The following is a 25,920-nucleotide window of genomic DNA, read 5'->3' on the forward strand; positions in this document are numbered from 1 at the left end:
TACCATTTTCTGGTTTTGACTCTGCATACTAGTTATGAACAAGAGCTAATCTTAGCTAGCTAATGAGATCTGACATGGTTGCAGTCCATAGCAGTATGGCTGGAGGCTAGAGGATTTGTGTGTGTGTTGTTTTATTCATGTGTTGTCCAGGAGAGGACTGGAAACATTATGTAAGAGTGCTAAGCACTCAGTGTCAGCCTCTAGGCAAAATACGGGTAAATGACTCCTTCAAAATAAAATTATATAAAATTTAACGTTTTGGTTTTTTTTTAATGGAAAGACAATTTGCAATGGAGCATGTCTGTCTGTAACCTCATCTGCCCTGTATAAATGCAGTGAATGTCTAGAGAGGAGAACACTTACTATATAGTTATATCAGGTAAGTTGAAGTTAGTGATTTTGAAAACATATATTGGCATGTGGAGTAGCAGTTATTAATTTATCATCTCTTATTTTTATCTTGAATAATACAAGTTCTTTTCCACAATTACAATTTCTTTTCTCCATCTCCTGCTTATCAAGTATTATGTCCTAGGACAGCATCTCATTGTTCCTGTGAGGTCAACTGGCCTATGACACCATCTAGAAAATCTGCAGAAGACAGATCTCCCTTTCCTCCCCTTTCTCAGTGAAGCTGCACTAAGATTTTTTGAGTTTTGCATTTGGCTCTCTCATATAGCTAAATCTCTGCACTGCTGCAGCTCTTTGAGCGCCTTGCAGCTTGTAAATGACTCATGCGGCACACTCCCTTCCCTCTAGCCAGCATGGAGAAAGCCCAGAAAACTGTGCTTGGGAATGATCTTCCTTCTGGCTTACATCACAAATTACAGGATAATGCCCAAAGGCACAATACAGCTTGAAATACATAGTCATCATGAAACATACAAATACAGTTGCTCTTAACAGGAATTGCATACCCACAGTAATTTACAATTTTAACTCCAAACTGCTTTCAAGCCTTTACCTTTACAAACTTTAAAAAACTGATTTCTTTTTTGGTAAGTGCCTGTAACTGGCAGTTATTATGTTTGATGTGAATGGACTATATTTCAAGCAAGCAAAGACATACAAAGGCATCCAAACAAATCCCATTATTTTCTATGAGATTAGAGCAGCAGTTTGAGCACAAGTGAATCTTGGAATATACAAAGATACTTCAAATTAGCCAGCAACTTTAGATAGGTAAATGTTGCAAAGTATTGTTGCACTGATACTCAATTCAGTCTATATTCCACTTACCAACTGTTGCCCAAACATCATCTCACTCAAAAAAAATCTGCAAATTTACAATTGTGTGTTCCAGTATAAAAATAATAACAATAAAAAAAATCCTAAATGGTCCATGAAATCACCATTTATGTATGAACCTTGTGTAATCTGATCTTCAGAAACTCCAAGTGACCATGAAATTGTTGTTACAGGTTGTACCCAATCCTTCTGACAATCAAGCCCATGCTGCTCAAAAGCATTACCAATTTAGATACCAAAAAAACTTCCTCTTTTCTGTTAAAATACACCTCACTGTGAAAGAGGAACAAGTTTGTGCTCACCCTGTAATGAGCAACTTTGGTATTGTAATAACAGCCAGAGATACAAGCAGTTGCCATCTAATGCTTGAGCATGCTTACTTTGATGTAAACCAAGTTTTCATGCCAGAGAACAAAATTTCTTGTAGAACATGTATCCTACCTATTTAAAAAATCGACTGAAGTAGCTCATGTCTGTGTTAAAATTTCACTTTTCCCCACCAACCAGCAAATTTAGTATATGTTTATTTTCCACATACTAAACAATTTCCCCATCTGCACCTACTGAAATCTGCTAAATATCACATCAAAGAAGTAATAGAGAATAGAGTATTCAGGTGAATGCTGTCTGCACCCTACAACTGCTGGTGCATGACAAGAGCTCAAAAGCTAAGTCTCTTGAGAAATGAAACAATGCTAGGAAATATTTATAGCTCAAACACATATTGTTAAATTATTAGAAGTTTAGATTAGATATAAAGAAGAAGTTCTTTACTGTGAGGGTGGTGAGGCACTGGAATGGGTTGCCCAAGAAAGTTGTGAATGCGCCATCTCTGGCGGTGTTCAAGGCCAGGTTGGACAGAGCCTTGGGTGACATGGTTTAGTGTGAGGTATCCCTGCCCATGGCATTTGGGTTGGAACTAGATGATCTTAAGTTCGTTTGCAATGCCAACTATTCTATGATTCTATGATTAGCCTAAGTTTTGGCTTACACTAGGCAAACACTTCCAAACAACTCCCAAACACAGTCTGGAGACCTTGTTCTAGGGCACCTTTAGTCAAACAGAATGTCTGCAGACAGGGAGGACAATGTTAGTCTAGTACAGGCAGTGATTTGTACCTGCGGAGAAAAGCAAGGACATGAGGTGGAATAGGCTGTATTTCTGCTACTGCTTGTGCAGACCAAACAGCACTGGAAACTGTTTCAGTCTGGTTGCTGCAGTGTTACCAGCACCTCAGTCTCCAACATCTCACAAAGTGTCATGTGTTGAGGGAAACTGATTCTATGGTCTTTGCCTTCCAAGCTTCCTCAGCTTTTACAAAACTTTTGTCATATGGAAGTCCTTGAACAACAAGAAAAAAAATTATAAAATATAAACCAAGTCAGAAAAAGCCTGCATGCAAGCAGGATGTCAGAAGCCTATTGCTAGTGACATATGATATTCATTGATAGTAAATTTTGAAGCCCATATTTTCCTAATTAAATTGGGAAATGCCTTGCAAGTTTAACAGAAAATTTTAGATAGTTTTCATTTTTCTATTAGAATGCAAAACAGAACATGAGTACAAAGAAACTTCACAGGTTATTTCTCAAGAAGATAGATACTGCTCACTAGAACTTCATTTAAAGAAATATTCTACCTTCTGCAGCTTTTGAATCTCTTAACATGCAACATTTTTTTCAGCAGTAGATGTCGAGTACAAAGGAATGTCTATCAGCAAACTTTGAAAAATGACACTAGGAGAACTTTTTTCTTAATTACTGATTATATTAATGGGAATACAACTACAAGCATCAAGGTAACTTCGGAGGAAACAAATGTTGATGGTTTTAGCTTTTTTTTAAGAGGAAGAACCTCTATTCTTAAGGTAGAATTACAGATTTTAACAGGAATGCTGGTTCTTGGGCGACATCTACAAATCAAGAAAGTCACCTGCAATGAAATTAGGAATACCAATAACAGCAATGCCACTGTAAAACATTAAATCAGTATCCAGAAAATGGTAATCAGGTGATACTAAATATACAGAGGGAAGGTAGAAGTAAGAAGGTAGACTAGTAATATTTTTTCCTTTTACCTTCTCATACTTGCCTAATATTTCTTCCCTCTGTATTCTACAACATGACTGCAAGCTGGAATAAAGTGGATTTCTATTCATATATTCCTCTCTCATCTACAGACTATCTTACTTACCTGTTGAAAAAAGAAGTATATATTCTTGGTTTATAGTGATGCTGATAGGGAGTTGCACTGCAGCTGAGAAAGAATAATATAAACACAGGTGAAACCAGTGGATCCTGGTGACCATTTTATGAATGAGAATGACAAAAATAGAGGTAGGAGAAAATGAGAAAATCTGGATAAAATAAGCCAGTATGAAGACTGCCAAATGCAGTAGTGTTGTTAATGTAAGCAACCTGCTAGAAATACTAATTATTGATGATTTCCAGAATAATAAACATTCATATAAATTTTAGCAAGAAAGAAATCTGCTCTGTAAATATGATGTTCATTTGTCACAAAGTAATAACATTTCCACCCTCTGTCTACACGTTGTAATTGTCTGCATACAGGAAGCATATTATGTGATTGTTATCTGGTATTAAAATCTTCCAATTATAAAAAAAAACTGTTGCATCACTATGAAAAACAATTTAACATTGAGTATAAACAGTGCATACTTTTTATATGTCCATTTCCTATTTACAAGTTAAAATAACGTGCATACACATAATACACACAAAGAAGGAAGCCATGCTATTTAAATAAATCTGTAGGAAGCTAAGATTCTTAAAAATAACAAGAGTCTCTGCATTGGAAGCATTCATTTAAGTGGTCTTCGTACAAGTAGCAGTACTGATGGATGCTTTTGTGGATGAACACTACTTATATTATTAAAAAAATACAGGAAAGGTTTCCAACTCAGCAGAGATCTCTTTTGGCTCCACCACGACTTCAAGTAGTGGGAGCAATTTTTACTATGTGGATTGTCATCTTTTTAAAGCTGAAAATATTCCTGTAGCTACATCAATATATAAGTTCCCTGATTTAAAAAGAGTTTGAAGTTTCCAGAGGAAGTAATGAGGAGTAGAAGTATAAGAACTGAGCAAACGCTTTATCACAATACATTTTGTTTATCCATATTTTTTTTTATATAGTTTTGTTTCTTTGGGTGTGAGACTGGGAGTTACAGCATTGGGCTACCATTAGCCATGCCACTCTGAATTCAGCCAAAACAGAGTAACCAGCCTATCCTCATGGCTTTGTCTCTGCTTCTCCACCTCTCTCCTGCTAGAGGTTCCTCAGATAGAATGACATAACTGCATATGCAGTTGATCTGGTTTTGTCAAAATGATCTAGATGTTTTAAAAAAATATCCACTCTTAAAGTGATTAAATGGGTAAGGATAACTAAATGCTAGCTATATATGGTGATATGCTGGGAAGTCTGAAGTGATGGTATCATCTGGAAAGGGTTAATGGTGAAATGCAGTCATTTTTTAGATGGCTACCTTCTAATCGTGCAGCCAGACCAGCATATTGAATTCAGATTGTAAAAAAAAAAAAAAATTAAAAAATCCCCAAACATAGTGGAAGATGGAGACTCAAGAAATCCAAAGCAAAACTGGAGAAGGTTGAGGACTAGGTTTGAGATTGAGGGAGAGGTTTGAATTTGGGTAATGTGCCAGCAAATAACCTACAAAACAGTTTAGAAGGTAAGTAAGTAAGCTGTAATTTTTTTCAACCTCTTTTTGAACATTTTTGAAAGAAAGAAAATAAACCAAGTAATAGAAGTTAGAGAGAAGCTGCAGGAGATACAGGTGAAATCTGTAAGAACTGAAGGGAAAGGGATAGGGAATTAAGGAGGAAGTCATGAATGCAAATATGGAAGATGCGCTTGAGAAAGTTAAAGGAGTAAAAAAATTAGTGCTTGGGTTAGAAATTGCCTGAAGTAGGAGAAACGAAACATTTTAGGTCAGGCCACAGGCAATTCTAATAAAGTGAGTGTGGAAAGGAATTTTTGAATTCAAAATCACAGTAACATAAAAAAAGTTGATAATCACAGAAACTATGTGAAAGTTTTAAGAAGATAAGCAGTGCTGTGGAGGATATTGACCTGATAATAAAAATGTAGTGTGCCTCACAACAGTAATATTCCTCTTGATAATTTCCCAGAGATTGCCTGTTGGCATTTTTGGAAAGGTAAAATAGGAAGTCATAGGTTGTGAGGTATTCGTCTGTGTCTGCTGAGATTTTATATAGTGTCAGAATGTGCGCAGTACTTAATAGACTTGGTCACGAGACAGGACAGTTGGCAAGAGGATAGAAGTCAGGAACAAAAGTTGCCTCAGTAATGTCTCTGTTGTGTAGCTGTAAGTCATTGAATTGGCAAATGAAAGAGTAAAAGGAATTTCTTTTTATTTGATTTATGAGTCAGTAGCTCCTTACCATGGCAGCTGAATATTTAGATTTGCTTTTGTAATCTCCTCAAAGACTAAACCTCTCTATTGTCTCTCCTTTTCCAAAGACAAGGAACAATCATAAAGTATGTCTCAAGAGTATCTGTAATTCCCAGAGTTTGAGCCTGCATAAATGAGGGTAAAAAGCTTTCTTCAGTTTGATAAAATCCCCTCTGAATTCATTGGCTGACTGCAAAGTAAGTGTGCATGGAGAAAGGACCACTCTTTAACTGTCTTTTCAGCAAGAATTGGGTTCTGGCTCACACATCTATTGGCTTGACACATAATTTTAGCTAGATGTATACATCTTTACAGAGAAAGAGAAATTTACAGTGCATGTCTGCCACTGATGCCTTGGAAGTGTGGACATATTCAGTAGCTCTTCTTTGATAGTATGTAATTCTTTAAGTGTTTACTGTAATTAGTCCTGTGCAAATCTTCATTTTGCATAAAAGCAAACAATACTTTTCTATAACCTGTCAATCCATTGTAGTAATATTAGTTGGACCAGAAGATTATTAGATCATTTGAACAGGATGAAGAACACAGAATGGAGCTGATGTTCTGGTGCTTCTGTCTGTTTCCACATAACAATTTTCCTTACTCAAATGAGGTGTAATCTCTCCTGTAAGAAACATACACATTGGTTGCAACAACTGTGGTCAATAGAAATATCATCTTCAGTGTTTTCTACTTTGACTAACACAGATTTGTCATAATGATTTTTTTTTTCTGTTTGGCATTTTTCTACTAAGTAGACTGGACTTTCATGTGGTAATATACACTAATAGAAAACAGTGGATATCAAGCCCTCGAAACTGTTTACTTACCCAGGGATAATTAAGGGACCTTAAGACCAGTAGCTTTTGTGTTTGCATATAGGACTCTTCAATATCTACATGAGAGATCTACAGATAGTATGGTGATTCTTTTCACAGATGCAAGCAACCATGTTTCTAAATTAGAAATACTGAAGGTACTGTTGCTGTGCAGTCTTTATTTGGAAATGGATCCTATAAAATAAGCAGTGTTACATTGTTCCTTGCTTTGTCATGAATATTGGCTAGGGACTCTCAAAGATTATAGAAGCAACAGCCTTTATTTAAGATTGTATGTTAATTAATATACTATACAAAGTAAATTAATGTACCATGTCAAAAATATTAAATACATACAAAGCATATCAATATTATGCCTTAAAGCACCATCTGTACTGGCAGTATACTGATTTCCCTTTATGGGAAATGGTGGTGGAATAAGCTGGAGACAATAGGAGTTTGACAGACTCCAGGACATATCTTGTGTCTTCCCTCCAGAAAGGGGATGCGACAAAAAAGCAACACTCTACTATGTATTTCTTTTCCTTGAATAGCAGAGGAAATAAAAGATTATGAACTCTTAGCTGCCTGAGAAACCCCACCATGATGCTCCCCTTGAGCAAGGAACGGTAAGACTGCATGTGAGGTATAGTCAATGTCCTTGGAGACAGACTTCTTTGGAGTTCCAGTCTTATTAATGTAAGAACACACACTGGTAAACATTGTACCTCTGCAAGGGTGTATAAAGGGAATAGAATTTTCAACCAGACCTGTAATTCTTACTGAAATTTTGCTAGGTTATTTTTGTAGGCCTCTGTATTTCATCACTTGTGTATAGTACTACATCAATGTTTTTCTTTACTTTTAATCAGTGGCAGGGATGCTGCCTGCCTTTGTGAGCCCTCCCTGTATGAGCTAACTACCCCTCTCCTTTATATAAGCTTGTTCAGCTGAGCCATCATAATGACAGCTTCTACAGAAGGGCAGAGAGAAAAGTGTCACATCCAACTCCTCACTTGTCCAAAAGTGCTGTCAAAACTTGGAATTTAATCTTTGAGATTAGTGCTTAAAAATCAGAGCTCTAGAGCCAGGATTTTGGCTTCATGAAAGTCAAGCTGTGTAATTATTTGAAAGCTCAGCGGTCAAACCCAAAAAACTCAGACTTCAGCTTAGTGCAGCTTTCAATAATATTAGTTTGTTATTTCTATAAATGTGAGATAACATATGTATATAGTATAGTACAGTTACTGACCAAATGGGGTTTAATTCCTGATAATAAGAACAGACAAATCAGTTAAATGCATTAACGTGGTATATAAAACTTCTGAATGTTGTTATTCATGTGGCAACTGCCTAGCTTCTGTGTGCAGAATATGCTTGTGACAAGAAGGAATGATCAAAGACAACTCAGATATGTATAGATCAATGCTTGAAGTTCCCAACTGTAGTGAGTGGTCTGAGAAACTGAGCACTCTGCAGGGAATCAAATGAGTTCAGGCTTATTTATGTGTGAGTTTTTAAAAGTTTTAATGAAAGATAGTTTTGTTTGGGTGCGTTTCTTCTTTAAGTTTTATTAGGCATTTTAATAAGCATACATTTGTTCTGTCTTCAGAAAAAAAGCAACAGCTTGTGCTCCTTGATTGGCACACTTTTTTAAAATGGAATGTGAAAATTGATAATAATTTCTGTAAATGAGTTTATCAAGTCTTTACAGATGCTTTTTTTTTAGACACTTTGTAGTGTGAAAATAAAGCTGCATGTCTGCAAGAGTCAGTAAACCCCTGCTTCTTGTAGGATGTAGTTTTGTTCACTGAATTTTGTTGTGATGTACTGAATCAGTGATGATGGGCATAGGTACTCAGGCAACTGAAATTGAATATCTTGAAAATTATATTGCATAAAACCACTAGAGTATATGAATAATTTGAACTGTTTTTAAATATATTACTTTTACAAAACTTTGCAACCACTGATCAGGTCTTAAATCCAAGGAAAAAGGATTTATTCTGTGCTATACAGTCACTTGTTTACTTATACCAATTTTTGATTCCCTTTATCTTAGCTGTCTGCATAAGATAGCTGCTGATTCATATAATGCTATGTGTGAAAACTTCATCTTTGTCTTTATTACTGCTTCTGCAAAATGTTATGTTGAATATTTGGCTATTCTGTGTTTTGATGAATAGTATAGAAGCAGCTTTTCACCATAACTGAAATTGTATTTGGTCTGGTTTAAATGAAAGTAGAATCTGTGTTGTTTCATTCAAATAAATATCTTGTTTTCTAGTGCTTAACTGATCTATTACGCCTGTATAAAGCATTTGCTGTCTTTCATACTGACTTCACGTTCACAGACTATTAGTTTCTCACACGCTACTAATTCTTAGATCTTGGCATTCATGGTGACGTTACTGTACTTAAGAGAGGAAAATATTAGGAAAGAAGGAAGTGAACCATGACATTTCCATTGTGTAGAACTTTTTTGTTGGATGGGGGGCTGATGTGTCTCATAGCTACATGAAGGTTTTTTAAAGTAGGAGATTTTATATATTAGGCTTCCTACATGCATGTTTGGGTGCTTGAATAAGCGAAATGAACTGCTAACTACTTTTGAGTTTGTTCAATTCACCTCATTCTAGTGGAAACAGGGTTCAGTCAACTGAAGTTCTATATTTCTGTCCAAAGCTTTTTTTGTTTGTTTATGGAAAGATACAACAGAGCAAATAAAATATAGTCAAAACTACCTTGCTCTATGGAGAGAGCAAGTTTTATTTAAAGTATTCTCGTTTTAAAGATTCTCACTATAATTATTTCCTCTCTTCTACTCAAGGTCTGAATTAAAATAGAGTAAATCTAACTTACATGAGCAAGGCTTACTGTATCACTCCATTATTTTCTTGTTGTAGTACCTCTTGTTTCTTACTGTAACTTAATGGTAACATTAATGGCATGTCAATGTCTATAAAATCACACAGATGATGATCAAATCCAGTTAAGTTTTCTGACTTAAGCTATTGGAGTTAGATTTAGGTTCTTTGTGACTACTGTGATAGGCTGTCTAGTTCATCAATACTTACAGTAGAGAAGTGAGAGAATAGATTACAACAGGACAAGTTGTTGGAACATTAAAAAAAAAGAAAAGAAAAACAAAGAAACAAAAGCAACAAAACCTGAAAAGAGTTGGAGAGGAGTCTTTAGAAGTGGGGTTTAGTTTATTTTTTTTAGCTGGAATTTAAAACACAAGTACTTTCATTGCTGAAGGCAAGACAGGATTTAGTATGATGCTTTTAAGATGAATTTTCCTAGAACAAAACTGTCCTTGTAATTAAAAATAATTATTATATTCTTTCTTCATGTAACTTTTCTTAACTTGAAGTGATTTAGAAAAGGAGTATTCTTCAGATGCTGTGGCTTAAAGGAGACTGCAAATAACATTTGTGGAATGAGGTTTTCATCTATATGAGATGATGATGATGAGATTTAGGATTATAATAGATGGGATGGGATTTAGTATGTATATAGTATATAGGATGGAATTTAGGACTATAGTAGATCCTTTAAAGAAGAGACCACAGTACACAGTGCTCTTAATACAACATGAGTTTGACAGTGTTTCCACGAAGTCAATGGTATAACTAGAAAGGAGGAACCTATCATAAAAAAAAGATTGAGGCTAATATAGAAATCCTTTTGGGTAGGAATAACTTACTGAATAGCATGTGAACAACTTTTTCTCTTTTACACCCCTGCATACTGTTGGGAAAAAGTCTGTATGCCTTACTTTCCAGCTGGCCAGTCCCTGTTCATTTGGCCAGTCCTTGCTAGAGCCCTGTCAAGATGAACAACAGTGTTCGTGCCTTTCTAAAAGAGCCAAGACTGCCTAATTCCTAACAAGCTTTCATATATTGCTACTTTGTCTTCCAAATCCAAATAGATTCCAACAGTTAAAAGAGGGACAGAAAATAAATTTAAAATGGTAGATGTTAAACGGGTACAGCAGAAATGAAGTTTCCTTATTGTTACATGATGGGTATCACATAAAAATTCAATCCCTCACTTTTTTATTTTATCTCATGATGAATCCTGGCCAAAACAGAAGACACAGCAGTAATGCAACCAGGCAAAATGATTTGTTCTGAAAATTCATTTTGAAGGGAGAAGGTGAAACTTCTGAATTATTGAGAAGGGCAGAGTGATCAAACGCACTTTTTCTAAGGAACTCCTATCACTTCTGTTCTACTTTCAGAGTCTCATTTATTTCATCATGAATACTTTGCATTTATAAAGTGCCTACCACTGTGGTATGTGAAGCCATGAAAATAGCAATTGGATTAAAGCTGTGAAAGTCCCAGGCAAATCAAAGAGTTTAAGTAACATGATTCATACACCCAAACTCAAGACACTGTCTCTCAAGGAATAACATTATGTGAGCACTGAATTATTTATGTCATTTCTCTATTTCTGATTTTGCCTGTGTGTCCTGGGGGTGTCTGAAGCCATAGAGCATTAGATAAAAGACATCAGGTAGCTTTAGTCTTGCCATAGATACAGTCCTAGTAGGTTGAGGGAAACCTGTGTCTTTTGCTTCCCCTACCTCCATTTTCTTCAGCTCTGTGGGACAAGTCCTCTCATAATCCTCCCCTTCATAAATTCATTGCTCAGTGCCCCCCATTCAACACGATCTCCTCAACCATGCATCTGCCCACTACCTAGAGTGAGACACAGTCAAAACACTGTTGGCCTCATTCCTCCCTATAGGATAAACAGAAGAGAAGGAGGTCCAGAGGGTGGCGGGAGCAATAGAAAAGACCCAACACCGTCTAGTGCTGTAATTGCAGAGAGAAATATCTGCATGGTCACTCAGAGCTCTCAAAGCCTCACTGAGCCTTCACCATTCTGAGAAATATTGATATAATATCATGATACGTGATGATACTGTACTTGTGGGTATCAGCATCATGAAAGATTCAAACAGTAGCATCCGGAACTGCTAACAATAAAAATGCTTATGAATCCCTCAGGTTCTTTGTTTGGCCTTGAAAATAAACTGTGTGGGAACATTTATGGCATTAGTTCCCAAAGCAAAGTAATCTCAGATACTGGCTCCAGTATTTCAATTAGCTCACTGTGGAAGCAGGTACTTAATGACCTCCAAACAGAAACTTGTTCAGTGCAGCTACAAGTCAGCATAATATTGTTATTTCTTATTTATTCAGATCCGTGATTAAAATACAGAATATAGGAAAAGAAGTAAAGAGTTGTGAATATAAATGAGATTAAGGAATGGAATCTATCTTGACCTTGCTGATGCTAGGGTTCTTTCAAGAAAACTTTAAAATAGCTGTTAACTTCGTTTGATTAAAAATGGACTTAATGAGAGTAACTGCGCAAAAATTGGAGGACAAAGTTGGATCTTAAGTAAAAGGATGCATTTTTAAAAGTGGTGATTACAAATGCGAAATAAATATTGAAGCGAGTTTGACATAAAAAGTCCATGTTAAACAGATATTGTTATATAATCAGAAAATGTAAGAGAAAAAAGCTGAAAATTAATTTGAACAAGCCTAATGAAGCAAAGGAGCTTAGAAGAAATCCCCTCAACACACTCACAAAAAACAAAGAAAACAATTGCTCTTTCCAGGTATGTCCACTGTGTTTATTACACTTTTTAATTATCTTGTTTTACAAATGCAGACACAAACAGCTGTATTTTTCTAAAGTTCTGATGGATTTCATTATATTGGTAAAATCCTCCTCTGTGTATAAAGCTGAAGTAATATCTCCAGATACATTCCTTCCTCACTTTCCTTTATCTAGTTTATGATTGCCAATATATTTATCTAGTTCTATGATTGCCAATTTGAAGTCTGGGAAGGGAAATAAGGGCATGACCACATGACTGGAAAAGCATCCTTCCGTACTGCAGTTCTTACCATACTATTTTTGATTAATTAAGGGGGTGAGGGAAGCATAAGGAGATTCTGGAATCTTACAAAGAGAGCCTGTTTTGCAAAAATGTACTTGGAGCATTAAGTTAAAATAAAACTCAAAATTCTTAGTTTTGGGAAAATTGTTCCCAGAAGTCTCTTGCCTAAAGTTACTTGGACTCTAATGGCAGAATTTCATTGTAACTAGTTTAATCTTGCTGAATTTCTTGTGAAAGGCATATCCAGGCTTCCCCACTGGAAACATATTTCCTTGTATACAGGGAACATTTCGCAACAAACAGAAAAGTAAGAAATTCCTGAATGTGTACTATAACCCCCATTTTCAAGAAGGGGAAAATGGATGACCCAGGGAATTACAGACCAGTCAGTGTCACCTCTGTGCCTGGCAAAATCTTGGAGCAGATTCTCCTGGAACGCATGCTAAGGCACATGAAAAACAACAAGGTGCTTGGTGACAGCCAGCATGGCTTCACTAAGGGGAAATCCTGCATGACCAATTTGGTGGCCTTCTATGATGGGGCTACAGAACTGATGGACAGGGGTAGAGCAGTTGATGTCATCTACCTGGACTTGTGTAAAGCGTTTGACACCGTCCCACATGACATCCTTGTCTCTAAATTGGAGAGACATCAATTTGATGGATGGACCACTCAGTGGATAAAGAACTGGCTGGATGGCCGCACACAAAGAGTTGTGGTCAATGGCTCAGTATCCAGCTGGAGACGAGTAACGAGTGATGTACCCCAGGGACTGGTGTTGGGACCAGTCTTGTTCAACATCTTTGTCGCTGACATGGACAGTGGGATTGACTGCACCTTCAGCAAGTTTGCTGATGACACTAAGCTGTGTGGTTCGGTGGATACCCTGGAGGGAAGGAATGCCATCCAGAGGGACCTTGACACACTTGTGAGGTGGGCTGATGCCAACCTCATGAGGTTTAACTATGCCAAGTGCAAGGTCCTACACCTGGGTCAGAGCAATCCCAGGCACAGCCACAGGGTGGGCAGAGAAGAGATTCAGAGCAGCATGTGGGGAAGGACTTGGGGGTGCTGGTCAATGAGAAAATGAACATGAGCTGGCAGTGTGTGCTCGCAGCCCAGAAAGCCAACTGTATCCTGGGCTGCATTAAAAGGAGCGTGACCAGCAGGTCGAAGGAGGTGATCCTGCCCTTTTACTCTGCTCTTGTGAGACCTCACCTGGAGTACTGTGTGCAGTTCTGGTGTCCTCAACATAAAAAGGACATGGAACTGTTGGAACAAGTCCAGAGGAGGGCCACGAGGATGATCAGGGGACTGGAGCACCTCCCATATGAAGACAGGCTGAGAAAGTTGGGGCTGTTCAGCCTGGAGAAGAGAAGGCTGCATGGAGACGTCATAGCAGCCTTCCAGTATCTGAAGGGCAGCTGCAGGAATGCTGGGAAGGGACTCTTCATTAGGGACTGTAGTGACAGGACAAGGGGTAATGGGTTAAAACTTAAACAGGGGAAGTTTAGATTGGATGTAAGGAAGAAATACTTTCCTGTGAGGGTGGTGAGACACTGGAATATTTTGCCCAGGGAGGTTGTGAATGCTCCATCCCTGGCAGTGTTCAAGACCAGGCTGGACGAAGCCTTGAGTTATATGGTTTAGTGTGAGGTGTCCCTGCCCACGGCAGGGGGGTTTGAACTAGATGATCTTAAGGTCCTTTCCAACCCTAACCATTCTATGATTCTATCATTCTACTTCTAAACATATCAAAATACTTGCTATGGGTCTTTAGAAGAGAGCAGGAATAAGCATAATCATGTTAAAAGTTCCTTTCTGAAGCAAAGGACAGGGAAATTTCAGTTCAGTTCACTGCTTGCAATCAAACCTGGGGAATGCATATCATTATTATTCTTAAATCCAATTTCTGCTAGAACGTGAAAGTATAAAACAGGTTCATTCTGGCAGAAATCTGCACATTTACGAGGTATCTTCTATGTATATTCATATTTTTCATTTCTGCAAGCCTTAGGTAATGAATTACTAATTTCATTAGTATGATAAAAATACTTCAGACACAACACAAGCCAAAATAAACTTCTTTCTATGACTTTCCTTAAAAGCATTTGCTTTTATGTTTTGTAGATGAGTTACATGGTGATATTGACAAATTTTAAAATAATCTTCTTCTGATGAAGAAAATTCCCCAAGCCACTACTTTTCTTAATATCAACCCATAATGTTTTGTGGGTAGAAATTAAGAAGACAATAGCAAGTTGAGTACAGAATTTTGAATTAACTTTGATAAAAAGTAAATCTAGAACACCAAAACACTAAATGTTTATTCCAGTATTTTCAGATGCAGAATAAATCTTCACACACACACAAAGTCTTTGTTGCGATTGTTTCACATTTTATTCATTTGATGGAATTGTTTTTCTTTTCAGTTACAGTTTGTTGGTCTGCAAGTTTCCCGTTTCCCTTAATTCCAACGCTGGACTTTGAGTAATACTAAAAAACATTAGAATGGCCATGCTGCAACAGATCAAATGCCTAACTAGTTCATAATATTTCTGAAAGTGCTCAAAATCAAGTGTAAAGATGAGACTGTAAGAACATGAGACCTGGACAAGAATGTATGATACCTTCTCTTACAGTAGTCTTTTAACCTCCACGCACTTTCATATCAGAAACTTCCAGAATTGAATATACTTTCTGTCTAATTAGTAGCCCTCAGCAGATCAGTCCTTGCCTTGAGCTTATGTAAACTGTTAACATTCTTTAACAAAATATTTCATAGCTCAGCTACATTTTGCACAAAGAACCACCTCATGGTGTTTGTTTTGAATTTATTTATCATCGTTATGCTGTCATCCATTCCCCTTCATAGTAAAGTCTTAGAATACCACATGTTGTCTCAAAAACGTTCACTTCAAAACTGGGGTTGGCCAGAGTGCCAGTAAGTACTGTGGAAGTTGACAGACTACTTCAACCGGGATCTGATAAAACTGCTTACACGGAGAGGTTTGGTGGTTGCTATTTTTCATATAGGAACCTGATAGCATGATAAGAAATTCAGGAGCAGCTGATTCTACTCTGGCAGTATTAGCTGTAAATTTATTCTTACCTCTTGCACCCTTTGTAAAAAACTGGGTGTGTATGCTGGACTGCTTCACTGGTGAAGTCTCTAGGTCTTTTCTTCCCTCCTTTGCTAGACATACATCTATCCTTCTAATGTTTTATTCCTCTTATCTATTTCACTGTGTTATAAGGCCTGGAATATGTGACTGTTGGGATGCTTCTTTAGTTTAGTCCATAGCACTTTTGACTGCTCATTTCTGGACCAGTGTAAGGTCACTTTTAATATAAGACCCTGATTGTCTTTCAAAATAGATAACGTGATCATAAGAAATCTTTGAGCAGATGTCTCCTAATTTAAGAAAGTTTGTCAGTCTTTTGAAGTCCCCTGATCTGTTCTTTTCCTTGAAGAAAAGTCTGTTGACATTAACATTTTCTTCTCTGGATCTTTGGGAAGTATGTAAGAAGAAATTGCAGGATGGTAAAAGTTAAATTAATTTTCTTGTTTGATTATCTTTTGTTGTGGGAGTTAATTTGTTGGTTTTATAATTAATACATGACTGCGTATTAAATATATGGCAAGGATGCCTAGAGCTTGAGATAAGAGCTTTTGAATATTATGTATAAATCAAAAGCAAACAAACTAATCAAATTAAACAAAACCCAGGAAATAAGGCCCCTGCCAGGGGACTGGAAGCAAATCAAGTTTTATTGCCTCCAAAACTAGCTTCTAGATTATGTGGCAGTTATTTTTTCTTTCTTTTAAATATGAAACCTGGGGGTTACAATATGTGAATCAAAAGCCAGGAACCAAAGCAAACCTCATATTTTAACTTGGGGATATTTGCAAGATTTCTGTCAGGGAGATTACCTTGGAATATCTGAAGGGATTTCGCTTATTTAGCTGCTTAGTACTGGTAAGCCACATTGCTCTCATTTGCTATAGCAGAAAGGCAGCATGCAGGCAGGGCACTGGTAGGGCTCTTAACAAAACCCCAGGAGATTTTCCTGTTTTCCCAGGCCTGCTGCGAAGTGCTGATTCATTGAGGGCAAGCTATTTCTCTGGGTATCTGAGGTTTCCCTAGCTATGAGATAGAACTAGTAATATTACTAGACAGATCTGTTTTAAAAAATGCTAAACTCAACAGAAATATGCAGATTCAGAAGACTTCAACTACAAGCCTGGGTAGAATTCAAAGTCTAAGCCAAGCCAACATTTTATATGATAAAAACCAAAACAATATATTATTAAAAAATGAACCAATATAAATCAGCAGTTGACTGCAATCGAAAATGGACAAGGCGTAGCATGCCTGCATTTACAATGAAATTGTGGATTTCAGTTTAACACAAAATTTAATTGTTTCTGCTTTGTTTTGCTGTTTGGGGTTTACTTATCTTCTCTTCCCTTGATTTTTGGTTCAGCAATTAAACAAAACCATCTGTTATTCCTTAAGTACTAACTAAATTATTTTGCAAAGGAGGTAAATATTGAGATTCTTCTGACTGATATTTTGCATAGGAAACAAATGTATTAGTATTACTGCCTCTGGCTGAACTGGAATTGGGGACAGACTTTATGGGATAAATGGGGAGAGTAGGGAATGAAATGCTCCTGTCTCTAGCAGGACTCTTTATCTCCCCAGTATATGACTTTTCAGGTTAGGTTATTCTCAAGGCTTAGACTTTTCACTAAAATTTAGCAGAAGGCTTTGGTTGCAGGATGTTAATGAATATTAGGTCGTTTTTTGGAATGTGAGTTGGCCTTTTAGGCATGCAGGGCATTAAGAACCCCACATAGGAAGGGGTATGTAAAGAAGCAAGATGGTAACCCAAGTAAGAAGGACTATTCACTGACTGACAACTTGAAATATATTGTTATGCTGTCTTGTTTTTTAATTCCTAACTACTTATTTATTAGTTTCAGTGCAGTAGCACTTGCAGAGATTGAAATGAGTTATTGGAGAAATAACAATGCATGAACTAAATCCTGAAATCCTATTCAACTTTATGTTGGAATTAGCAAATGGAACTCCTACACTAGCATAATTTTTATACAATATCTGCACTATGTCAGCAATAGATTTGCCATATCTGTTGATAATAGTTTTTAGTAAATGTATAGTTATTATTGTTCTAGAAGTATGTGTTACTTAGTAATCTTTAAATAGTTAAACTGCTTTTCATCTCATAGCTTAATTTAAAAATTCTTTGAACATGTTCAGTTATTTACTTTTATCCAGCAAGGGAAGCATTTCTTACACAAAGTAAAATGTTCTTATAAATAACTATTCATTACCTTGGAGAATCATCTTTGCTCAGACTTCTGTTCCTTTGATTTTCTCCTTGTATGAGTTAATAGATGCTTCTCTCCTTACTATTAAAAATGATCAGTGTAGTTGGAACCATTAGCATATTTTTCTATGTGGCAGTAGAAAGTGTTTTCTGCTTTTCTTCAGGACTTAAGTTCATTTATTGAATTGCTTAATATTTACATGGCAGTAGCAGCTCTGAGTGATCATTACAAATCAACTGATAATGTTGCATGGTAAGTTTTTGGAGTGTGGAAGTGAACTCCATCAAAGAAAGGTGAAAATCAATAAAAGTCTGTGCCTGTTTTGTGAAATTTTTAGATGATCTCACTTCAAGTAGCTACAATGTCAATTTCTAACTACAATGAAAAACTTATGTAATGTAAATTTATGGATACTTAATTTCAATGTCAGATTACAAAGAAAAATAGTGTTATCTGACATCTATAAAGGCAGCATCACAAGTGCAAAACATGTTTAGTGTAACTATACTGAGTGCATTTTATGACCACTGATAGTTCCAGACTGAAACATAGAAATGGGTTACATCATTTGTGATACAAGAACTGAAGCAGTGACCACCAGGTGGGCAACAAGGCCCACCCTTGTACCAACCAGGATACCACACAGGTGGGAAAACACTGAAAAAATCATAAAAACAATTTTTCTGAAGATACCAGAAGAAAAAATTTAAAACACACTGTAGCCAGTACAGTTCAGTTACAGTTGTGGTCATATATTGAGAAGAACAGTACTGGATAATCTGAGGAATAATATGTAAGTCCTTCTGACATCTCAGCAGAATCCGGTGCCCATTTCCCAGACTATCAGGAATTCATTTGGTAATATACAGACATCCAGTTCTGAGGCAGTCACCATAGACTCCTTCTACAACTAGTAAAACCTTGACTGTTAAGAGTCAGTAAAGCCATAAACACAATTCAAACAATTCTATTTCTTCTTTGAATGGTAAGAAAAACCATAGCATGCCCACCTCAAAAGTTAGAAAATTTTGGTGCCTGAGAACTGGGGAATGAGTGTGATTATTAAGGAAATCTTTGGGGAAACACAGTAAAGAAAAGCTGTCCTCAAATTTTTGATGAAATATATTAACTTTCAGTGATCAACAAATATAGTCACAATTTGTTCTAAGATTTGTTCACTTAGTTTCATACTCAGACTGTTGTAAACATTAAGTGCAAATACCTCCATATTTGTGGCAAATACAAAGTGCTCTTCATGTTATAAATGCACACCCTATGTCTGGTTTCTGTTTGTTAAATATTAATATCCAGCAACTGAACATAACTTGCATCATTGCCATTTAATTGAAAGGAAAGTTTCAAATGTCTGAGACTTGAAATAAACAATGCAGAATTAAATCATAGATCTTTCTCTTTATTAAAGCTGAAGCACATCCAAGTAAAGTATTTCTATTGTAATGCTGGGTGTTTATACCTAATGACATTTTTACAAAATAGTCATCTGTACAAAGAGATTAATTACCATGAAAATCTGTTTCCCCTATTACAGGAGGAATAACAGATATTATATATATATGTTGTGTGTATATATAAATACATACTAACAAATACTTTAGCTGCTATGTTGAAAGTCCTCTTTGAAAATTAAAGGGTAATTTATATGATTTCTATAGTGCATTGTTGGCATGATAATTTCCATGACATGCTAAGCAGAGTTTTTGTTTGTTTGTTTTTTCTTTATTGGACATCCTTAAATATTTAATTAACATAAAAATTGCTTTTTAATTTTGCTAAAGAGGATTCAAGAGGAAACTGTGATCAATTTAGTCACAGGTGCACTTTTTGTTTTGCAGAAATGAGTTGGTTCATGTACTTAATCATTGAGTATTTTCTCCTTAACTTGTTAAATTAGGAAAACTTGAATTTCATTCATTTTGCAGAAAATACTGATAGGTGTTCCACTCTATCAGAAACAGTTTATTGGTGTTAAGATATCACTATTTTTTCTCTGAATTTCAAAAGATTTTTTCAAATACCTTTATTAATTGTAATACATTTTAGAAGGGCAATAGGAAAAGTACCATATTAAAGAAAGAAATATTTTGCAAAATTATATACAGAGTTTTCACTAATCTATTTTTTAAAAGTTTCACTTCTTTTGGTTATGGACTTTAGATCTTATTTTTTTTGAAAGACAGAGCACTTTGTGAAATTTTTGTCATTTTGCTCCTCATTGCCATCTTGTTAGCGCAAGAACTGACACATAACCACTGGAATGGTTATATGAGTTGCTTTATTGCAGCACTGGGAAACCAGGGGCACGCACCCAAATCTGGCTTCGACCCCGTCACATCGCATTCTCAATTTATGCACTAAAATTTCGTAACTAATACATATGCATCAAGGATTACTTCATTAGTCCATTACGACACAGTCTCCCACAGCATCCTCACAGCTAAATTGAGGAAGTGTGGACTGGATGATCAGGTAGTGAGGTGGACTGCGAACTGGCTGAAGGAGAGAAGCCAGAGAGTTGTAGTCTATGGGGCTGAGTCTAGTTGGAGGCCTGTAACTAGTGGAGTGCCTCGAGGGTCAGTACTGGGACCGGTATTATTTAATATATTCATCAATGATTTAGATGAGGGAATTGAGTGTACTATCAGCAAGTTTGCTGATGACACTAAGCTGGGAGGAGTGGCTGACACGCCAGAAGGCTGTGCTGCCATCCAGCAAGACCTGGACAGGCTGGAGAGTTGGGCAGGGAATAACTTGATGAAGTATAACAAGGGAAAGTGTAGAGACTTGCACCTGGGCAGGGACAACCCCAGGTTCCAGTATAGGTTGGGGAACGACCTGTTAGAGAGCAGTGTAGGGGAGAGGGACCTGGGGGTCCTAGTGGACGACAGGATGACCATGAGCCAACACTGTGCCCTTGTGGCTAAGAAGGCCAATGGCATCCTGGGGTGTATTAGAAGGGCGGTGGTTAGTAGGTCGAGAGAGGTCCTCCTTCCCCTCTACTCTGCCCTGGTGAGACCCCATCTGGAATATTGTGCCCAGTTCTGGGCCCCTCAGTTCAAGAAGGACAGGGAGCTGCTGGAGAGAGTCCAGCGCAGGGCAACAAAGATGATTAAGGGAGTGGAACATCTCCCTTATGAGGAAAGACTGAGGGAGCTGGGTCTCTATAGTTTGGAGAAGAGGAGACTGAGGGGTGACCTTATAAGTGTCTATAAATATATAGAGGGGGAGTGCCAGGCTCTACTCAGTGGCAAACAATGATAGGACAAGGGGTAATGGGTACAAACTGGAACACAAGAGGTTCCACTTAAACTTGAGAAGAAACTTCTTCTCAGTGAGGGTGACGGAACACTGGAACAGGCTGCCCAGGGAGGTTGTGGAGTCTCCTTCCCTGGAGACATTCAAAACCCGCCTGGACACATTCCTGTGTAACATTATCTAGGTGTTCCTGCTCTGGCAGGGTGATTGGACTAGATGATCTTTTGAGGTCCCTTCCAATCTCTAGCATACTGTGTGATACTCTGTGTGTGTGTGTGACTTCAGCCTCTTCTGCGCTTGCGCAGCCCCCTCTGGTGGTCGTCCCGATGAAGTAAGGAGTCTTCCTCCCCTTATTCTTTTCACCTTTCTGTTCTTTGGACAGGCCCCACCCATTATGTGGTCGCCAGCATTCTCGCTTTCTCACTTGGCTTGTCCTTTTGTGTTGCAATGATTTCACAAAGCTACCAATATTGCAGAGATGAAATTTTCTGCTACTTAAGATACATGGTTTCCATTTCTAGACAAAGCTTCCTTGTAAGCAATACAAAAATTATGAATGTCTGTATTACCAAGACGCACAGTTTGACAAAGCTTCCCTGTTCTAAACTACAAGGTCTTAGGCCAGGCATCCTGTATCCTTCTCGTTGTTACGTTAGTTTCTACTGCTGAGGCTACCACAGCAAAGTTACAGCATTCTTTTAATATACAGAAGTCTACTATTGATTCGAAAACTTTTCAAATATAGTCATTTCTATTGTTCTATATAATCATTTTAACGTAAAATTTCACTCTTTTTCTAACAATCTCATATCCTGTCACTTACAATAGGTCTGAGACAGATGACTCTGAAGCATCCTAAGTTTTGCAGGACTATAGCTTCCTATTAATTTTTAATGTTTGTCAGGTACAGTGGCCCACCTTTGCTGTCTAAGAATGTCATATTATCTCTGAGTTTAACAGCATGACCTTTGAAAAATCTGCCTTAATATATTATGGGGATAGGCATGTGTGTGCGTATGTGTGTAACTCAACAAAGTAACAAAAAAAACCCCAAAACACAAGAAAAGAGAAAGGCAAGCTTTGTAAACCATTTTTCAACCCTTGTTCTTAAAATTAAGTGCATAAAACTGTAACTAAATTCTTAAGTATTTCAGCTAATTGGAAGATAATGTTTATACTTTTGGATGAGGACATCAGTTTACCAAACTGAAGCAATTTGTGAAAAAGTTTACTTTGCAAAATAAGAAGCATACATTATAAAAGGTCTTCAAAACTGTATTCCAGCACTTTTAAAGTGAAATTTAGTTTTACTCTTAACATGGGATATTGGAAAGTTAAAAAAAGCCCAGAGAGCTTCTGTAATGCTATAATAAATCAGTAATAACAACACTGGAAAAAATAGTCACCTTGGCTACTTGGCTATATTGAAGTGGTTTGGTTTGGTTTGTTTGGTTTTTTTTTTTTACTGACACTTCACACATGTAGGACTTTTTATTTTAATTTTTAGACCTTAAAAGCCCCAAAAGCAGCTCTGCAGTGCTTGTATGAGGCTCTACTGATCACAAGTGAGGGAATGAAGCCCATAACTCCTACTGCCTAAAAGTTGGAAAGTTATTAAAACTGAGTGTCAGTCAAAAGATGCTTCTTAAAAACTAATTCTCGGGAACAATATTATCAGTTCATACTCTGAGAAATCACTCTGTCAGATGCTATAGGAGGAGATAACTTTCTGGGAAAAGGCTTCCTAAAAACACAAATGACTTGAGAACTTCTGTATCATGGTAAAGAGGGATGTGTTCAGCTTTCAGAAGAGAAGTATGAAAATATGACACTTACTTAATATCTCAAGAATCTTTGGAAATCTGGAACATATTCTTTTGGTTCACATTATAATTTACATTTCCAGGCCAGCATAATGGTCTACACAGCTGCCACACAGTCAGAAATAAATAAGGCAAACTGAAACAGATTAATAAAATAGTGCTTTTCTTTTTTGGGGATAAGGATGGAATATTGCATTTCTTACATTACTAGAGAGAGCCCTAAATGAGAATTCTGGATATGATTTCCCTAAAAACTGTAAGAAGTTGGACTAAGATGGGAACTTTGTGGCTGTCCCCTCCCAGTACTGGCATGCGTCTGTAAGTAAATGTTACATGCTACCTATCACGTAACAGTCTTAAAACACTTCAGTATTTTATTCAAAATGTATAGGCAGATCATTTTCCTCTTATATCTTCCACCTCTGCTCTAGTGGAACTGAACTTCTTTTGGCTTGTTGCTATTCTGGGAAGCCTGTCTGAAGGAATATGCTTTATCTACTGCTCTGTGCGGCTTATGTTCACAATCATGTTGCACAAAGCCATTCCTGTGTGTCTGTTGAGTATTCCTGTAGTGTATTTATAAGTCAGTCTTTGCTACTGAAGCACCTATGAGATGCTGTGGTATGTAAGAAAGGGCAGACCAGGAGAGAATTTTAGCCAATCAGAATGTCAAGAAGGATGAAACCTTGCAGCTAATTTTTTTTTTTTTTCCCCAAGGAGAACAACATGAAGACTGGAGCTAATCTATTTTATTTATTTTTATATTTATATTTATATTGTTTCACCTATAGCTACTTAGAGTGAATGAATCAACTAATTTTAGGCCTTGATTTTGCAAGTCGTATGTACCTGGATGACCTTATAAAATCATAGAATGTTTAGGGTTGGAAAGGACCTTAAGATCATCTAGATCCAACCCCCCTGCCTGGGCAGGGATGCCTCACTCTAGACCATGTTGCCCAAAGCTCTGTCCAACCTGGAGGAAAAAATATTTACACAAATACAAGCTGTGAATTTTTGTTTCGACTGTATGACACGATGATACTTCTTTAGCTAATAGATATTTTAGTATAATCTGTAGTTATTTGTATGACCCCACTTACTATCATATTCTAGAAAGTGTCCTTTTCCCTAAGACTTTCATACTCGCTGTCCATTTCAAAATGCATGTTGTTTCTTCAGCTCATACTTCCTAATCATTTCCAATACTTAGGTATCTTTCAACATACTAACATTTTATTTATCTTAATGGAGATATGGAAATTATATAATAAACAGTGACTCATTCCTGTTTTTTCAGAAAAGATCCATAATGTATTTCATATACCTGGATGAGGTAGCAAATTATTCATTTTGCTTTCTTTCATTTTTATCAGATTAATTTTCATCAAATCTATTCCAGATTCTTTTTTTGCTCTTAGAGATATTGATAGATACTCTTAAACTTTATGGTTCTGCTTTTGGATTTAACAGTTTTAATGACAAAACATGATTGATAGACTGCAGTGCAAAGGGGGACAGAAATAGGTTATTAGCTATACCAAATTTGATACTTGAACACTTGCATTTGCAGTTGATCATCATAAAACTAGTATATATATATATGTATTTTTTAAAATTGAGAAAATTCTGTATCAAATCCTGGAAGGCTCTGGAAGTTGGTAATATTAAATATATTGAGATTCTAAATATCTAGAAAAAGCAGATGATATAGAATCTGATAGTTTTTCATTTTACTTTTCTCTAAATGTTTTTCACTCTTCCTTATTTGTATAGATTTGCTTTTATATCATATAATGATATACCTATTTAAAAATACATTTTTACTATGTTACGTTTCAACTGCAGATGTTATGCATACCATATTGTGACTATGACCAAATTGTCATGGGTACACACAAGGATATGAACACTAAAATACCCTATTTCTGTTCAAGGGAATTCTGATATTACAGTCTATATAGATACAGTAATAATATACAGCATTACTACACTTCTTAATCTGGCATTTTTTAAAACAGTAAAGACTCTGTTGTTCTATTGGAATTCATTAATCCCAGTTAGAGATCTATTTCCAATTGGGTGACTGGTTCAGAATTAAGTCTGTTGGTGTATGGGACTTTTGCATCCCTTCAGTTAGGAGTCAATGGAAAGCCTTTTCATTTTTGGCATGAAATCTATGATACAGCAGCGAGTCTGATCTATTTGGCACTGTTAAGATGAAATCCACAATTGTTTTTCTGCCTCAAACTGTCTTGCAGTTACCTTTTATTTCTTCATTTATATGTTGCATTTTTGGAGTATGTGCTGTTTTCTGTCTGACTGTCTACAGTGGTGTTTAGGTCTCTGACTTGGTAGATGTTACAGCAGAAAACAGCAATGAAATTGCAAAGACTGTTCTACCATCTGGAGCTGATTAGAACACAATATCATTCTACCCATAAGCACACTATATCAGTTTGTGAAGTTGATTACAAAAGTCCAAAGTCACCTGCAGATGCCCAGGCAAAAATAAGATTACTTTAACAAGTGAAACAAATAACATGAGAAGAGGAAAAAAAAAAGAGGAAAAAAAAAAAATGCATGCTGCTTCTACTTGCCTAAATAAAGAACAATAATAAAAACCCTGCTGGCTGCATTATTGGGAGTTTCATGTAGTCTGTGAAAGAGTTAATAATTTTTGATTTTTCACTTTTTGATCTGTGGGGATATATTTCACATGCTGTTCTCAGTCCAGTTCATCTGTGACTAGTTCTTAGTCACGTTTTCTTTATTAATTTTGTGTAAGACTAAATGATCTAAACCACTGTTTTAAATCCAACTCTTTAATGATACTGTTATCATACCAGTTTTTTATACTTATCATGTTCTATGTCCAATGCTTTTTATCTCTTGAAAATAAGAACGTATTAATCAAAAACATTTCAGTGAAAGACGGTAAAATCTCAGTGGTACTAACTCTATGTGAACCACATGATCCATCTTATCTTGCATTACATTTCCTAGGAAAAAG

The 25,920-nt window shown here is 36.5% G+C and overlaps 1 long non-coding RNA gene across 1 annotated transcript; it reads left to right on the forward strand.

Moving 5' to 3' along the window:
- The first annotated feature begins 273 nt into the window (after positions 1-273).
- On the forward strand, positions 274-25,457 carry LOC133266322 (uncharacterized). Its single transcript, XR_009742326.1, has 3 exons — positions 274-379; positions 2,933-3,047; positions 25,240-25,457. It is a non-coding gene; the product is annotated as an uncharacterized LOC133266322 (long non-coding RNA).
- The last annotated feature ends 463 nt before the right edge of the window (positions 25,458-25,920 follow it).

Source organism: Pezoporus flaviventris, unplaced genomic scaffold (genome assembly GCF_033815535.1).
Source record: "Pezoporus flaviventris isolate CSIRO_AGI_PZ_B2104156 unplaced genomic scaffold, CSIRO_AGI_Pfla_v1 ptg000007l, whole genome shotgun sequence".
Classification (NCBI taxonomy): domain Eukaryota; kingdom Metazoa; phylum Chordata; class Aves; order Psittaciformes; family Psittacidae; genus Pezoporus; species Pezoporus flaviventris.